At 40.3% G+C, this 19,757-nt stretch overlaps 1 protein-coding gene and 1 long non-coding RNA gene across 2 annotated transcripts in view; one reads left to right on the forward strand and one right to left on the reverse strand.

Moving 5' to 3' along the window:
* opcml (opioid binding protein/cell adhesion molecule-like) overlaps nt 1-19,757 on the reverse strand; it is a 408,666-nt gene that overhangs the window by 290,787 nt on the left and 98,122 nt on the right. The window lies entirely within an intron of this gene.
* LOC116700854 (uncharacterized) lies at nt 2,114-14,939 on the forward strand. Its single transcript, XR_004334753.1, has 3 exons — nt 2,114-2,124; nt 14,315-14,319; nt 14,829-14,939. It is a non-coding gene; the product is annotated as an uncharacterized LOC116700854 (long non-coding RNA).

A 19,757-nucleotide genomic window follows, 5' to 3' on the forward strand; every position in this document is an offset into this window, starting at 1 on the left:
ACATTCCCAAGGAGCGAATGAGCGTTTCCTAGGTGAACGTGTTTTTCACCATGAAGTGAATCGCCTTGAAAGCGCTGGGTGTTCCTTTGAATATTGAAGTGCATGTTTAAAGGGATACTTCACTGATTAGTGTTTTGGCACACATACACAGTCACACACATACACAGTCACACACATACACAGTCACACACATACACAGTCACACATATGCACAGTCACACACGTACACAGTTACACACTTACACAATCACACATGTACACAGTCACACATGTACAGAGTCACACACATACACAGTCACACACATACACAGTCACACACATACACAATCACACACCTACACAATCACACATGTACACAGTCACACATGTACAGAGTCACACACATACACAGTCACACACATACACAATCACACACATACAAAATCACACATATACCCAGTCACACACATACACAATCACACATGTACACAGTGACACACATACACAATTACACATATACACAGTCACACACATACACAGTAACACACATGCACAGTCACAAACATACACAGTCACACATGTACACAGTCACACATATACACAGTCACACACTTTAACAGCTGCACACATACACAGTCACACACTTACAAAATCACACATGTACACAGTCACACACGTACACAATCACACATGTACACATGCAGTCACACACAGACACAGTCATACACATACACACATATACAGTCACAAACATATACATTTACACACACACACAAACATAGTCACACACATACAAAATCACACATACACACAGTCACATGCATACACAATCACACATACACAATCACACATATACACACAGTCACATGCATACACAATCACACAAATACACAGTTACACACACACACACACACAAACACACGCACACACAGTCACACAAAGTCACTCACAGATACAGTCACATATGTACACAGTCACACACACAAACACACACACACACACAACCACACACTCACACACACACACAGTGTTTCTCTCTCTCTCTCTCTCTCACACTCACACACACACACTGTCTCTCACACACACAGACACAGCCACACACACACAGTCTCTCTCTCTCTCACACACACATACACACACACACACACAGACAGACCCCCCCCCCACACACACACACACATACACACACACAGACAGACCCCCCACACACACACACAGACAGACAGACATTCACATTCACCTCACACCCACACACACAGGATGTACATACACATTCATTCCAGTAATCCAGCGTTGCTGGCCCATGAAACCACATTGAACATGATGTAGCCTACAAAACGTATGAGTAAACAATTTAATTTCAAAATTATTTTGTTGTTCAACTAGGTCTATAAATTGTTTTTTTTTTAGACTTGTGATTGGGGTGGCGCCCCGGCGCCCTTTACTGTAATAACAAGCCGCCACTGGAGCTAAGAAATTCTGTGTATGAAATGGGTTGAGAAATGGAAACGTTGCAGTGATATTCAAGAAAAAAATACTACTCCCTGTTTACTTTACAAGCAATGATTGGCCTGGCGTCCATGTTAGCTCGAGAGAGCAGAACCGGATTTGTTCAGGTCCCCTGTTGTATCACCTGTCCAATCAGCTATCTTAACATAAACTACTACATTACTACTATACAAATGACACTGTGGTGCCGTGATGTGTGCTAAATGGATGCTGCACACTTGCCACTGCTGTGCCTACACCTACAACTTTCATACAATATGTTGTCCTTGGGTCAAACTGACCCGTTTTCCTATATCAATGTTCTTTTTAATTACCCAAAATAACGTGACTGATTCCACACAACGCTCTTTGGCAAGTACACATCTCTACTTTCATTAATTTTGGGGTGTCTTATTCAATTTTATTGAATTTGGAGAAAGAAATCGAAGTGGTTTTGAAATAGTATTGAATAAAAGTTGACATATTCCAGTCTGTGATTAATTATCAAGATCCATTTCTTTAAATTTTAGTCAAAATAATTCCTAATTTCTGCTTTTCTAACTCTAACATTAGGTATCATTTCCTAAAAATGAGGTTAATTGACCATTGATTCCAAAAATAGTTGTAAAACTAAAGTTAATAAGTTAGTGCTACGTGGTGTTGAAAACATCAAAAAAGTGACAAACATTGAAAAAAGTGTAAGAAAAAGTTGAAAATATTCATTAAAAAGCGGCAACAAAATTGTTGATTTTCAATTTTGACAAGAAGACAACACAAAGGTTATTCAACTTTTTAGGGACATTTATGTATATTAAATAAACAATTAGCACTTTTTCACATTTCCTACACCTTCTTCTTATACATTTTACCCAGCAATCCAGGTTAGCTTTAGCCCTAGCTTTAAAAAAAACAACTTTACTTAGACCACCAGTTTACATTAGTGGTGTTAATCAACTTGTTGATGAAATTCATCCTAATTAAAACCATTCACATTTTTCTATTCATATTTCAATCTATAACTATTCTCACTACTTTGACTTTTTCTCATGGATTTAAGATATTAATCCAGGTTAGCTTTAGCGATTCAGCTATTCAACAGTCACACGCATGTTCTGCAGAAAATGCTTTTTGTAGTTTTCCTTTATGTGCTGGTAAAATACACCAAAATGCCAATTGTTTCTCACCAAGTGGCATCAATTGCAGATTATTTCAAAAAATAAAAAATAAAGTAACACTACTAAAGAGGGGATTCATGAGTCTCTGTGTGGACCTTGTGTTATAACATCTGATCGATCTGATGAAAATTGTCAAGCCTTATGTAAATATATAAAAATAATTTTACACATAATTTTAAAACACGACAAGAACTGGCTTCGTTTGTATCTATTACTCACTCCAAAAATAGGTGTTACCTTTAATAAATACAATGAAATAATAATTATATTTGTGCACGTTTTGGCAAAAAACATCACATATGTTACCAGAGATGTCGTAAGATAGAAATAGTTTATGAAGTTAGGGTGTGGAAATGGCTTGAGAGATGATTCCATGTTGTTACACACTCAGGCCGTAACCTTAAACTCCCAAAGCTACTCTGCATTTCATCTTCTCCAAGCTCATCTTCTCTGTTGCACGGACAGTAATCTACATGTCGTCATGTTAGCTGCTGTCTGGGTCAGGCAGGAGATGAGAGAAGCTATTTACGACATCCTTTTCTAGAAGACACAGGTATACGCTGGATATTTCTGATGGGCCAGTTTCCACAATTTTGAGGGCCTAGCTTGAACATATTACAAGGCAAGGCAAGGCAAGGCAGCTTTATTTGTATAGCACATTTCAGCAACAAGGCATTCAAAGTGCTTTACACAAATCAGTTAAACAGATAAAACACAAGTAAAAACAGTTAAAAATCACAAGCATTAAAACCGTTAAAACACATGAATAGACAGTTAAAAACAAAGAAACATAAACACAAGAATAAATTTACAGTGCAGCATAAGAAATTTAAAGAAATGATTAGTCATTTAAAGAAAGGCAGCATCAAATAGAAGGTCTTCAGCCTTGATTTAAAAGAACTGAGAGTAGCAGCGGATCTACAGTTTTCTGGGAGTTTATTCCAGATATGAGGCATAGAAACTGAAAGCTGCTTCACCCTGTTTAGTTCTGACTCTGGGGACAGAAAGCAGACCTGTCCCAGATGACCTAGAGGTCTGGGTGGTTCATAGTGTAGTAGCAGATCAGCAATATATTTTGGCCTAAACCGTAAGTGATTATAAACTAGCAAGAGTCCTTTGAAATCAATTCTTTGAGACACAGGAACCAGTGTAAAGACTTCAGAACTGGAGTGTGTGATCCAGTCTCTTGGTCTTAGTGAGGACTCGAGCAGCAGCGTTCTGAATCAGCTGCGCTTGTCTGATTGATTTTTTAGGGAGACCTGTAAAGCCCCCCGTTACAGTAGTCAAGTCTACTGAAGAAAGGCATGGACAAGTTTTTCCAAATCCTGTTGACACATAAGTCCTTTAACCCTTGATATATCTTAAGGTGATAGTAGGCTGACTTTGTAATTGTCTTAATGTGGCTGTTAAAGTTCAGGTCTGAGTCCATGACTACACCAAGAATTCTGGCTTTGTCTGTTGTTTTTAACATTGTTGTTTGAAGCTGAGCGCAGACTTTTAATCGTTCCTCTCTTGCTCCAAAAACAACCACCTCAGTTTTTCCTTCATTTAATTTCAGAAAGTTCTGGCACATCCAGCCGTTAATTTGTTCGATGCACTTAGTCAGTTTTTGTATTGGACTATAGTCCCCTGGCGATAAGGTTATGTAAATTTGTGTGTCGTCCGCACAGTTATATTACAGTTATAGCATACAATTTTCATTGACTTTACTAAGTTATAATTATCTTACAGAAACAGTGCAGGCAAACATTGCAGGCAATGGTCCACCTTCCACTTGCACTTCACCTCTTCTCTCTCTTTCTCTCTCTCTCTCAAGCAAATACACACATACATACACACAGGGTGTGATACGCTGGGGTGATATGTGGGGTTTCCCCCTTTCTGGTCTACATATCCCTCCCTCTGCTGAATTATTTTTATCCCCAGTGGGGACAAAATGTATCCCCCAAAATGTATCCCTATGTCTAATTGACTTACTGTCTGCTGGGCAAGATGTTCTAAGAAATGGGGACTGCCGATGAAAACTAGCCTGTGGCTAACTCGGGTACGCTTACATTTGCTTCAAATCTTGATCAGTGTACATTGTCCCCTTTTCCAATAAACAAATAAAATGAAAAAAATAAAAAATAAAATCCTGTGAACTAACTGGACCTATCTGCAATGGGTAGTGATTAACATACAATAAAACAGTATTGCCTAAAATATGTTCAGAAACCAATGTCAGTGATAGTTACAGTGACAACTGTCAATGATTTACCAAATTTAGAGGCAAAACTGAAATTATGAAATGGTGCTTTTGATCATTTGGGTGTGTGAATGGATCAACTCAAAAGAAAAGCCAGTAGAATTGATGTTAAGTTGCCGGTGTTCATCATGTGGAGCATCTCAACTGTCCCCTATATTCTCCACTTCGCTCTCTTTACATGCCAGACGCATGTAAACACGTATAGAATATGCTGCAGCCAGTCATGACTGATGTCATTCAGTTGAGATGAAAAATAAGTTGAGAAATGGGATCTAAATTAAAAAAAAATTCATTGATTGTGAGGTTTTTAGCCATGCAACGGATGGTCTGATGGTTGCTTGATCCACAGACTATAGCCCAATCTCAGATATGTCAACACATTCTCACTCCACTTGCATAAAAGACTTGGGCAGGTGCCTTTATTTTGTTTATTCATTTGATTAGGACAATGCACATTAATTGACATTTCTGTAAATGCACCAGTGTTAGCAAATCAGCTATTTTTCAACTGTAGTCCTACCTATGGTGGGAAGAAACTGGAGCACCCAGAGGAAACCCACGCAAACACGGAGAGAACATGCAAACTCCACACAGAAAGGCCCAGAAAAACCTGGACTCCATCCAAGAATCTTCTTCCTGTGAGGCAGAAGTGCTAACCATTAACCACCGTTTGCTATTGTTATGGATGTTCAAGGTTTCCTTCAGCGTAACGCCTTTAGTGTAGCGCCCTGCTATGACATGAACTACTACGACTATCATTTGTTTGGCACTGTTCCATTATCTATAATGTGACTATTATTGCTTCTGTGCATCACACCCCAAAGTGGCACCGTCGGACACGTCTACCAAGAGCCTGAGTCAGTCTGAGATTTCTTTCTAAAAGGGAGTTTTTCCTCGCCACACCGCTTGTTTTTCCTTGAGGGAAGTGCTAGAATTGTTGGGGCTTTGTAAATTATAGAGTGTGGTCTAGACCTACTTTATCTATAAAGTGTCTCAAGGTAACGTTTGTTATGATTTGACTGACACCCTAACATGTACAGTTTGAGTTTAGCCCTATATGGTATCAGAAAGATTCAAAACCCATTTGTAGAGGAAATAATAGGATTTTATTATAGAGCAACATAATCTGCAGAGGAAGGAGGTCAGGCTGGGTAAATACATCGACAAAATATTGGACATTGACATGGGTGACCCATGGATGCATAGTAGGAACTGGACACTGGTCTAAAATATGCCTCCCAGTCACTTTAATAAAAATTGCTCGCTGTGCACATAAGTCAAAGAAGTTTTTTTAGCTTCAGGGTTGGCTTCAGCGCTCTGCATGTTGTGCTCATTACTGTTTCTCCTGCTGACCCCGACTGCACATTTCTTCTTGGTCCCTAGACTTTGCATGGGGATGACGTGACACCCTTTAAGCATTCGTTATTTTTGGCTCTGGGAGAGTTTTGTGACTATAAAACCTTTATGAATTATAAATAGAGGAATCATTTACCCTGCTTGCTGTCAAAGTTGTCCTGTCAAAAGCGTTACAGACATCTCTTTCATAATGTCGGTCTATGGAAAAGCACAAACGCCATAACCAGCTCTCTTAAAGTTTTTTTTTTTTTTCTGACAGCAAAGGCATTGTCTTTGAAATGATTTTTCTTTTTTTCAAAACTCCATACACTTACCACAAACCTTACACCACACCAGAAAAACATTTTACACACAATTCTTGCAGAAATGTTGCAAAGCAGAGATGGCATTCGGTTTGGCACACATGCTAAATCCATTGGCTACAAGTGCTAATGGTTGAAGAGATAATGGTTAAAGGATCACTGTTAGTGTTTAAGCATTAAGCATTTCTCTTAGTGACATTGGATTTTGAACCACTGGGCTGGAATTTCCAGAAAAAAGATGCTAGGATGAGACAAGGGGAAAACTCAGGTGATTCCTAGGTCAAAGGTCAAGGGACTACATAATCTATTTAGCCATAATCCAACACCAAACATGTCCAGCGTTATAAATATGAATTTATATGTGCCACTAGAGATTGAGGGAGTCTAGGTAGATAAGGCAATGTTGTGTTCTGGGACCGTTTCCTTTGGAAATAGGGTACAGGGGCTCAACACACAACTTAGCCTATTTCCCAGAGACAGATAGACTGAACTTGCAAAACAACAAGATTTGGGTGAGCATCATATTTAGATTACATAACGCATAACGCTTGGCGGCTTCAGGAGACCTTTAGCATCACATAACACGCTTTACCTAAACCTGCTTGGTCGGGACTACTGGCGTCCCTTTTGACGCTGTTAGGTTAAGGAAAAGCTTGTGGGTGGGCTTATGGTTCCTTGACATGCGGCAATGACGGGACTGAGGACACACACGGGACACAAACTGCTCTCTTGGGTGAAAGTCCTGTGTTTGACCCATCCACCACCCCGACCAACCTCCCTACGCAGAATTTCCCCCTCACATACTACTCGCTAAACCTCATCTAGATGCTCTCCCCGGTACGTTCCACACACACACCAAAGCGTGCTTTGTTTGTCACGCGGATAGCCATGGACAGCCACTGACAGCCACTGTCCAAACGTCTATTTAGACATTCAGAGTGAAAACAGGTTGCACATTATCAGATCAGTTAGGCCAATTACCAAAGGGAGAAGACCCGAGGTATGATGAATCAGAATTATAAGAGGAACTACTGGAAGTACTCTTTCTTGCACCATCAACTGAGGCATGTGTTTGAATGTGTATTGGGTGTATGTGTTTGTCTTGCCTGAAAGACATTTAAACACCTCTGAAATGGAGACTTGATCAAGGCACAGTCTGTGCGGTTGTGACCTTCCACAATAGCAGGAACTGTAGACGCAGTGAACCGGATGATTTATCACCAATATCAAACAGCTCAAAAGATCACATAACGCAAGGTTAAACCTCTACTACGTGAAAGTGTTTTCATTCAATTATAGGTGGCATGCACATTATAATTCATGAAAAACATAATTCAAGTCTTTTTAATGGACATTCACTTAGCACCACTCATGGCAGCTTTGGATGAAATGGTTCACATAGAGTCATGAATATGTGCTAGAGGTACCAACTTTTGCATACCTGGAAAAGTTTGAACTGTCCCAACATGCAATGCATGTACAGTATACAAAGAATGCTTACATTTTTATGGAATCTTCACATAGACTGTGCTTTTTTGTTGCAAGTACAACTCTAGTATTAGGTGTCAGCTGCAGAGAAGCAGCTTTAGAAATGGAAGGAACGTCTTGGCGTATGACTACTAAACTGGTGCTAAAGAGCGATCCCAAATAAGGCTTCATGAAGCTTTGTGAACCATAAAAATTATTTTATGGTTATTGTTTTTTTTATAATGTATTTGTTTATTTGGCCCGTGAAGCACTTTGTGACTCTGTCTGTGGTAAGTGCTTTATAAATACACTTTACTTACTAGTGCTGGGAATGGGAAGACGCAGTTCTGCCTACCAACACTATGCAGGCCTGAAATTGCATGTATGTATACATGTACTATACATACTACTACAGACATGTAGTACGTAGAAGTACTTTTGGAAGCACTTTTATTGGAACGCCTTAGCCTATGGAAGGTTATCACAATTTACAGACTCGTATAGAGTATTTTTCTCCCTCAATACCACTCATAGAGCCTATCACTGACCTGCAGCTACTATGATCCAATTCACAGTGCGTTGAGCTGCCATGAAATGTCTACGGAAAGCTGTGGCAGCCACTCCAAGCTCATGCAAGCTCCAGCTGTTTGATTCTCCTGAGACTCCTGTCACTGCTATGACAAGTTGACCTATGTTATTTCTTCCCGTCTGAAGAACACATGAACACAAATATCGTGGTAAACGGCATTTTTTTGCTGCTCGGCGTGTATTTCACCCTTTTTTGGAGGAGTTTTGGAGAATTACTCTGTTTCTCTGTCTTGTGTGTGCAGGTTTAGCATTCGCAACAGCCCTGCAATCCTTTTATAAATTTGCCGGTCCGTGTTTTATCCCTGTTTTATGTTGGGGCTGATTTTACGTAGCAGGGAGATTTCGCCTTTTGTGACATTGCCTGTGTCCCTCCATTTCTAGACGGAAAATGTGGGGTTTAAGTTCACTCTTTAACGATGCGATCTGGGAGTTTTACAATTAGTAACCTCTATGAGGACAAATATATACTTTTGAGAAAAGCTTTGCATAACCTTCTTGTCCCGTGGCAGTTGGAAGTAAAGGTCAGCTTCACTCCAGTGTGCACAGGTAATTCAAACACACGCCACTTTACATCTTCAAGCTACACTAAAATATAGAATTAAGATGTATTTGTGTCATGCCAGTTCTTAAGTACTGCCAGCTCTTGTATCAAAAGCTTATTCCTAACCTTGCATGAGGAAATGCAAATTTGTTTGTATGTGGATCAAGGATTGGGCTCTGAGAAGGAGGGGCAGAGGGGAGGGCAAACCTCAGCCTGCTGAAATCACACATCCACAGCTCAGTACCGCCTGTAAGCCGCCGGTTTGCTAGCACATCCCTACTCACTGCCTGGCTCAGAACACATGCGTTTGCGAAAGATAAGTCACAGTTTTTGGTGATTAGGTTACGAAAAACCTCATCATCTTGCATTGCCTTTTCCCATGGTTCTCAATGAGATGCTCCACATTCCTCATCCTGCATGTTTCCATGCCTTTATGGAACTTTATAATGATTTATACATGGGTATCTGAGCACTTTCCCAACCTGCCTTGTGTTGAAAAATCCTTTCATTTAGCCCATAGCTCATTTATAATCTGCATGGGTCATTGGTTATTTAAGTGCAGATTTCCACTCCACCAGGCACTTCTTCCTTTAGCGAGTCGATCAACCTCTCTTGTTGTCAAGAGGAAGTGGATAAGCTCCACCCGGGTTACTGGGCGAGCCAAAAAAGGCACTTTCCTCTCAAAAATGTTTGAATTTGCAAAGAAAAGTTTGTATTCACAAGCAAAAGTTTTGCAATCACAATAATACATTTTTAAGAGGTCCAGAGGTCACAACTGCCACCACAGCACTCAAGCCCGGCTGCTGATCTTTATTCAAAGCTACAACAAACAAGTAAATATCTTACCAATTAAAACCTTCTGCACTAACTGTGCAACGAGTACCAGTGCACAGTGTCTATTTTAAATATTCACCCTGGCTCTGTTGCAAATCCTGCTAAGCCCGCAGCCAAACTGAAGCATATTTTGCGGGAAAGAACTATGTGATAGGGGGAAAAAATAAGTTGTGTTAATAAAAATACACTCAAACATGTGCCACTCTATATTCGTGTTCTTCAAGAGGGAAGCCAAAGAGCTATCAATCTGTACAAGCATCTGACTGGGGCAACTTAGAGTAGATTAATGGTGCTTTTAAGTTGCCTAATTACAGCTTTCAAGATAATGAAGGTCATTGGTTGTTGTGTGGGAAACACAGCATGTCATGTGAGTAGAGAGGAGTTAATTTAACTTGAGAAATGCATGAAAGTCTTCCACTTAAGCCCTGTCCAAATAGCTTCCCACTGCTGAACTCAGTGCTGCACCTACAGAGCTGCAGCGGATCAAGTGGGTAGCATCCCCCCCACCAGGTCTTATTATCATCAGGCCCTCAGCCATGACTTCATTTCAAAGAGTTGGTCATGCAATTTGCCAAAAAAATAAAAACATATTTTGTCGCTTACCACTAGTGATATTGAGCCTTTCACATTTTAGATGAAGAAATGAATAAATCAGCGGGATGTTGTCTGTCAAAGCTTTAAACTGGATTTATACTCAACGCAATGGGTTACCAGGAGCCTCGCCACACACACCTACAACGAAGGTTTTGATTTGTGGTTCAGTTACAACAACATTAGTTCCCCCGGTAACTGTGTCTTCATTGTCTCATCCACTTCGTTATATGACTGAATGGGAGACAGTCCATCTTGATTCATTAGTCACTGTGATACATTGTTTCATTTGTGGGGCTGCAATCATAGACTGTTAATATTAGTGGACAAAGCTTCTGGTGAAGTACTGCAAATGCAGAATTGGTTTAAACCTGCATTCTATCGGAATTCCTGCAGGTGGAGACTCCTTAAACCTGCATTCTATCGGAATTCCTGCAGGGGGAGACTCCTTAAACCTGCATTCTATCGGAATTCCTGCAGGGGGAGACTCCTTAAACCTGCATTCTATCTGAATTCCAGCAGGAGGAGACTCCTTAAACCTGCATTCTATCTGAATTCCAGCAGGAGGAGACTTCTTAAACCTGCATTCTATCTGATCTCCAGCAGGGAGAGACTCCTTAAACCTGCATTCTATCTGATCTCCAGCAGGGGGAGACTCTATAAACCTGTAAATGCATCTTTTCTTGTTATCAGAAGCTGTTTCTTATTTGTTTCAGTAACTTTATTACGTTTACATTAAAGGTCAGTTACATTTGTTCTGCTGCTAACAATAACCATGCATTGGTTCTCTTTATCGTACACTTTACTTGAAAATAATCTAATACTAGCTGATACAATATCTACATGTATAGCTTCATATTAAAACCTAATTCACTAACTTCATTTATTGTTACAGTTCAAGTGTCTATACTTCTACTTGAGTACGGGCAGTGAGTACTTTTGCCATCTCTGAACATCATCATGCTCGAATGCTCAACATGCTGATTTTTAACATGCATAATGTTTTCCATGTTTACCATCTTAGTTAGCATGCTAACATTTGCTAAATAGCACAAAGGGCAGCTCAGTCAGATGGGAATCTCATTAGTTTTGTAAGTATTTGCCACAACAGAATAAAGTGGACAAACTTGACATTTTGACCTGATGACGGTATTAGATGGAAAGTTGCTGAGATATCCAAAGACTTTGCAGTGTGTTTTTTTCATTTGAACCACTTGTTTTTGAATTTCTGGAGAAAAAGACTGATGACAGCCAGTTCTGTTCATTGTCTAGAGTTAAGTGAAGTAATCTGATTGCACAAACCAAAAGAAGAACACATGTAGCACTACATATGCAAATATAAGTATAGAAAGCATGATGCAAAAGACACTGCAACCAAGTATTTCAAAGATTTAAAATATATAATGGACATTATTCTGATAATGTGTTTCAGTCCACTGGGATGCCAGATGGCTGTGTTGCACTGCATACAGTACAATTGGTAACACATTACTCAAAGGTATCTACATAAGAGTGACATGACACTGTCATGACACAGTCATGAAACATGAACCCAACCATAACCCTAACCATAACTTGTAATGACAAAACCGATTTTTCTTAACTAAAGAAGCATTATGTCATAAATCTTTATGATTTGTTTATAACGTTTATGACATGTCCATGACAGTGTCATGTCACTCTTATTTAGACACGTTTAACCAAACTGGTAAGCCTGTATTGAAACTAGAATTTTTGTATTTCTGTTCACAATTCTCAGTGTAAGAAGCCTACATGGATCATTTTAGGCAAACACATCTGGTATATTAAGCTAATTAGGATAAGATACATAAAATTACACTACATTACGTGTAATTTAGCTGAAAACCAATATCAAAGGTTGCACGCCTCTGGATCAACTAGGGGGTAGGTGTCTTGCTCAGGGACACATTGGTTGATGTATCACAGTGGAATCAAAGCTGGGTCTCCCACACCAAAGGCGTGTGTCACATCCACCGCACATCACCACCCCACATAAATTGTCTACTAAATGAAATAATTATGTTTAGCTCCTTCTGGACACAGGCTTAGAAGGTAGCAAAATGCAAACTACCTGACACCATTATAATTCAATTTGCAAACATTCAACATGTTAATAAGTTAATTTGGTTGGATTTGCTGCAGTGTGAATTATTTCCACTGGAGCACTCTGACGAAAGGCCAAAGTGATGTTTATCGGTGTATAGACAAAGACACTGGTTATAATAATTGTGGCTTTTGCTTTGAACGCACTGGGGATGCCTCTTTCTTTCGGCCATTTTCTATCTGTAACTCATGCATAATTGCTCTGTTGATATTTCTGTTGGTCGAGGAACAACGCCGGTTAATTTACTGCCACATTTATTCTCTGTGATCATGCAGCACTAAGTCACATTAAAGGATTCGGACAATGAAACAAGCCTACATGCATTCACATTTTAAAAGGATGATACATTTTTTTTTAAAAAGGGATCACTGATTTTGCCATTCCTAAAAAATAAAATTACTCATCACAGAAAACTGATCCAAAAAAATAATAGTCCTCTCAAATTTGCTATACGTTTATCATATTTAAAAGAAATATATTGTCAGAAGCAATAGCTGGCTGAAGCTCTCCCTTTTGGGACTTGCCCATGGCCTTTCTGTTTTGTATTAGATAGTAATTAACTAACAGTGAAGACAAAGAAAGACGTGGGAGGGAAAGAAAAGCAAATCACAGAATTATTTCCATGGTACTGAGAGCAATTATAGCATCCTTGGTTTAATCAGATGAATTTGACAATACTTGTAAGTCTCATTGTTACGGAGGCCCCAGTCTTCCATTAGTAAGCTCTTTAAACATCTGCCAGGGGTCTATATTGTCTCGGCTCAACATATATCCAGTCCAGTGTCTCTGACAATTTCCCTTTCTCCTACTATCCATCTCTTTCTCTTGCTATCTCTGCACATTGTATCTCCTACACAACCCACTCCATCCTCTGTCTGCAGCTCCACACCACCCCCTACTCTCCCTCCATCCATCTCCATTCTGGGCTCTCCCTCCTTCCATCTCCCATCAAATTAGCTTTAGCTTGGTTGTTCTGCCTTTAATTGCCAGGCGGTTCGCTGATTGGCGTGCGAATGGCGGCGACGTGAGAGCTGCCGAAATATTAATTGTGTGTCGGTGTGGACACTTAGGTGTGTCCTTGTCACATGCTTCCATTCGCATTGACTCTTTTTTCTTCTTTTTCCGTCGTGTCCTGTGGTATGTGAAACACAACAAACTGCATATCCATTTTATAAGGAGACATTTTGAGTGCCACTGCCATTTGCATTCACCCACGGCCATACATGTTGGTTTCAGAAGAGATAAGTGGAGAAGCATAAAATGTACATGTTCAAAGCAGAGGTAGCATTTATTTCCATATTGTCTGACAGCATTAGTTACATCCACTGAATTCATATGAATGATCCCCTCCTACTCAAATAGTAGACGTAGCAGGCTGGAGCCTGGCTCTGTGCTCCACTAGTATTACATTCCCAGGATAATTGCCTGACATCGCGCTGGATGTTACTCAACTTCCTCTCTCTGTGTGTTGCTAATTTCAAAATCCCTTCGCTTCGGGACACTACAACAAACATCAAGCTAGCGAGCTACACGCTGAAAATGGCAACGTTTGTAGAACGTTTTGACAAGCCTACTTTGTTCTTTAAGGGAATGATTGTAAAGATTTACAAAGAATATGTATAGGGCATGTGCTCTCTAACTGGGATGTTTGGGACTGATTGGTGGGATTTCTGTGGAAGAAGAACACACAGAGATACACTGGTAAGAGACAGTGAGGTGTAACCATGTATTAGCTAATTTAAATAGCTCATCTTACTATAATGTGTCAACATATAACTTCATTTAATGTCTATGTGGAGTTTTCTTTTGTGGGGTTCCACCAGAACAAGTTCCTCCTGAGACTATTTAGCAGAGCCACCGTCGCTGAGTCCAGAGATTAGCGTAAGGTGACCAGATTTCTCAGACAAAATCCGGGGACATTTTCAGCTCAGAAGGGTATATACCTCCAAAACACGTCATGTTTTTAATTTTTGTGAAACTTAAAACGGGGACACTAGACCTAGAGCTGAGTATCGGATACAATATAAAGTATTGGGGAAAGATTTTCCTTTGACATTGATGCAGTATGTAACGAGATCGCTGCAGTCGGCAGCAGAGAAGCAACAATGGAAGTAATGGAAATAAGGAAATTGTCCAGCTTGTATTTACGTTCATAATAGTGCTCGTTTTGCAGTTGACAGACTAAGATTAATATTCTAAGTGTCTGATAACATTATGGAAAGGATTGCTAAGGAGGCTGACCTTTCTGTTAAAGATTAAGATCTTTTTTTTAAAAATATAAGACCGCAACATTTTTTTTGCTAAACCCACCAGACTCCATGTAAATAATCAGTATGTTTAGCATCGTAAAATACGACTTTCTAAAACATCTCTGAGCTCTGAGCAGCGCTGCTCGATCGGCTCCGTTTGGTCAGAGTTTCTTTCATTCCAATTTTGGGTCTGTCAGTCCCAGTGACACCGGGGACATTTCCGGGGACAGATCCAGCCGGGGACAGGTCACCAAAATCGCGGACTGTCCCCGGAAACCGGGGACGTCTGGTCACCCTAGATTAGCGCCACCCAAGACGACTGTGATTGGCTTAAAGAAATGCAAACAACCCAGAGTAGTTTTACTCCTATCCCAGAATGCATCTGTGGTGTAGCCAGACCTTACTCCACAGCGCTGTGGAGCTAGAGCTGCCAATGAGAGACTTGTGCCCGATGGACTGCTAGCAGCAAATGGAGTCAATACCCGAGAAAGTACTGGGCAGCAATATATCATAAACAAAAAAAAAACAGATGGAGTGATTCTTATCGCAATCTTGCTTACAGTACATGTCTCACTGATAGCTCAGGATAGAGGGAGAGCGTGGCATGATTTTGCTTGAGCGAGCAATCTGGCTTATTGTCTGCACACACTCCCACTTTTACACGTGTGACTTTCATATCACAACACTAGCTGCTGTCTTGGTTCCCGCTATGGAGAAGGGATGATGGAGCGGGTGTTGTTGGCTGTGTTTGCACAAATATTCCCAGGGGGATATTGCTTTTGTCCTGCACACGGGGGTGCGGGGGGGGGGGGGGGGGGGGGGGGGGGGGGGGGGGGGGGGGGGGTTGTTTTCCCCTTCCGCGGTAAGTAAACTAAGTGCTTTGTTTACTGCTCCATCCTAGCTCTTAACAATGAGAGTTTTAATTGTAGTGACTGTGCAAATGAAATACAATTAATTTCATCAGCAGTCAGCAGATGCATCTTTGTGTTTTTGTTGCTTGTTTTTCGATACAGCAGTGTTATTGTCAAGACCACTCTAAACCGAAACCAAATCACCACCAAGACCAGAGCGTATCCAGACTGAGACAAGACCAGACCAAACAACTCTCTAACAACAAACTAGAGCCCATACAGTATGTACAGTACACAGCTAGCTAATATGCATAGCTAGTATTGGCTTAATCCCATCGGGTGAGGGGTGAAAAGATACTAAGTGCAAATAAATATTTTAGGTGGACCCAGCTGGGTCCGTTAGCGTTAAGCTTTCATTGCAGAATCGACACTGCCATGTCTCCCTTTTAAAAATATAACAAACAAAATGTAATACATGAAATGCTATTACCGAGGATTTGGCTGACGTCTCCCAGACGGTGTGGGAAAAAACACAAATCTTTGATTTGATGAGGACAAAGAGAGGCTGAGGGTCCAATGGCAAATTAACAAAATGGTTTAATGAAACAGCATGACGGAGATGATAAGACAAAGACAATAAGACACGAAACATAATAACGCTGCAGCTGACAGCGGACTTGAGCCATGCTTCTCCCTGATGGAGTCACATGAGACCAGTCCTGAATATTTCTAAATGACACACATGTATTCCCTGCACTTGGGGGCGGTTCCTTTTCACCTGGTGCATTCAAACCCATTCTCATTGGTCCGCCTTTGGCACGGTAACGTGTTGGACATGTTGCATCTTCACTGTCCAATGACGAAGGACATGGCTGTAAACTCGGTCCCTTTTGGGTCATTTTCAGTCACAGATCAAAAGGTTCTATCATGTAAATGAGAAATTATAACAAATTTACAGTTAATCAACATTCTATTGTCTTAGCCTAGTCTAAAAGATCAGGTGGTAGGAGGCAGAATGTTACTTCCTGGTGTGAAGCAATCGGTTCATGTCTATATGTTAAATGCCAGACTTGACCGAATCATTTCTTTAGAGTCAATGATAACTAAACAGCTTGATATGGAACATTGTTTTTCACTTTTTATAACTCAACAACAGCCAGAGCGTCTTATCTTTTTCTCCCATTTACTTTGGGAGTGCATGTTAAAAGAGAACTCCGGTCAATTCCAACACGTAGCTCTGTTGTTTGTAAATTTGGAGGTCTGTCATAAGAGAGAAAAACCAAAACCAATCGGTGCTGTCTACATCGTGTAATCCTCCTGCTAGCGTTGGCACCCAACGGGCTTAAACAGGGGAAGTTTTAAATGTGTCTTTAGCCTCTTAACATGTTCAAAATGTCATTAAATGTGCCTCCCCATGTGCAGTGATTCCTTCCGAGTGAACACAGTGAATCTGACTGCTGGAGATTTGAAAGAAAGGCATGAAAGTTCTGCTAATTCAGATCTGTTTAGTTCCTGTTTTGAGAGGCAGTTAGAGAGCTTAGGGACCGTCTACAAACTACTACAGAGAAAAGAGATAAAACAGAAATATGTGGGCTATCAATTTACAGTACCTCAATTATAACTTGTCTCCCCTTCTAGTTGTACTACAGCACTTACTTTTAAATAACCATATGCTTATTTTTGAAAATATTTTTTATCTCTTTTCGGTGTTGTAGTTTGTAGACGGTCCCAAAGCACTCCTTGCAATATCAACACAGGAACTACACAGAGCTGAATTAACACAACTTTTATGACTTTAAGTCACATCTACTGCAGTCATATTCACTGTGTTCACTCAGAAGGAATCACTGCACATGGGTGGGTACTTTTAATGACATTTTGAACATGTTTAGAGACTAAAAACACATTTAAAACTTGCCCTGTTTGAGCTTGTTGAGTGCTAACGCTAGCAGGAGGACAACACGGAGTAGGCAGCACCAATTGGCTAGTTTTTCTCTCTACTGATAGACCTCCACATTTACAAACAACAGAGCTACGTTTTGGAATCCACCGGAATTTTCCTTTAAGGGGGATGGGAAATGGGTGGGAGACCAAGACTGATTTTGAGTACTACAATACTGTGATGCAGTCTGCTGTGTGGACATTTTGGAACAGTTTAAAGAGGGAAACGACAGTTACGGCTATCTCTTTGAAAAGTCAGAGGTTATTGTTTGTCCGGGTAGTCGGCATGCCGCTGAATGCCTGGCCGGGGCACGGCAGAGATGACAGTCAGGAAGCTAATCCGCTGAAATTATTTAGTCGGCACTCTCTGAACTTCCACATTATCTGCCTCTGCATACGGCTGATGATTTAAACGCTTCAGCCCACTGTTGACAGGTGAATACAAGCATGAACCTGCTTTTTGGAATAGCTAAACATCATGATCCATCCATGTTTTGGCTTAAATTTCTTGCATACAGAGGGGTTGCGAGGGATCTTTATTTTAAGATAAGGGAGCTGACAGAGCGAGGAGCCCAAGCCACCGAGCTGAAATGTGCTTGCACATTGGTTTTAGGGCAGTGAGTGATGGTGGATGGCGTTATTTGCTGCTGGTTTCCTCGTTGGTACACAAACCACAACAGATATCTTCATTTAACGTGTTCCCTCAAGTACGCCGCTGCCACACCTGCTTGGCACCAGAGATGAGTTGTTTATCTAGTCAAAGCAATAAATAAACATGTCACGAAAGAAAACAAGGAAGGTATAATTACCCACAATACACCAATGCGCTCAAAACATAAGATAAGATATTCAGTAAGGGCTGTCTAATTGATGGTAGAAACGCTTGGGTGAAAAGAAAAGCATCTTCATCTACAGAGAAACAATGTTTTCATTTCATTTCAATTTATCAAAAATTGTATGTGAGATTAGGGAGAGTCCATAGAGATATGTACAACCATTGAAAAAAGGGACAAAACCGTAAGAAAAAGTTAAAGTTGTTGATATTTTTTAATTTGGACGGGAAGACAACACAAGGGTTAATTTTACATGAGCACTGTTATCCCAGTTCCGTTTCATGAATGTTCCAGTTTTATATTAAAATCCCTATCAGCATGCTTTTTTTTCAGCTCCATGTCATTTTGTAATGCAATTTATTGTTCCCACTGCTGATGCACACAAAAAGTAATCACTAGCTAAATTTGCTGGTAATATCATCATATTGGTGTCCATTCAGGCCAAGCTTTGGTATTTTCTGTATTAACCAATCAGCCGTCTCTCATTGCCAGACCTCCTTATCAGTGCTGGAGTATGGTCTGGCTGCATGAGTTAACAGACTGCTATAGGGAGCAAAAAAACATCTTTTTTTATTTTTATTTCTGTAAACCAATCACAACTGTCGTGGGTGGAGCTAAGCCCTTGATGCAGTGCCGCTTCTCTTATGAAACAGTTTGCGTAGATATAGGAAGGGGGGGAGAACACGTTCATCCCTAACGCTGCCTTTAAAGAACTGCTGTCTGAGGTCTTGTCCAATCACTGCATGTGTTAACGCTCTTCCATCATTCATGCAGTATTGCACACTCTCACTTTATTGGCTTTGTTGCTTCATTGCATAGTGGCTCGTTCTCACTTTGTCATATTTGTTTAACCCTCCTGTTGTCCTCGGGTCAAATCTGATCCATTTCCAACAAGTTTCTTTAACACACATTTGGGTTTTCTCTCTGCCAAATTGTCAAAAAAATAACATGGATGGTTCTTCACAAGTAAAGTAAAGGCTCAGTTCATACTGTCATTGAATTTGGGGTTTTTATTAAATCTTATTGTATTTGAATGTTGAAAAAAGTGTCCAAAATTTCTGGATAACCTTCAGAAAAACATCTACGAAAACATCAATAAAGCGCTAAAAAAACATCGTAAAAAACATCGTAAAAAATGACAAAATATGTGGAAAAAAACAACAAGAAAGGCCGGGAAAAGTGACAAATGTCG

The sequence above is a fragment of the Etheostoma spectabile genome, chromosome 13 (genome assembly GCF_008692095.1).
Source record: "Etheostoma spectabile isolate EspeVRDwgs_2016 chromosome 13, UIUC_Espe_1.0, whole genome shotgun sequence".
NCBI lineage: Eukaryota > Metazoa > Chordata > Actinopteri > Perciformes > Percidae > Etheostoma > Etheostoma spectabile.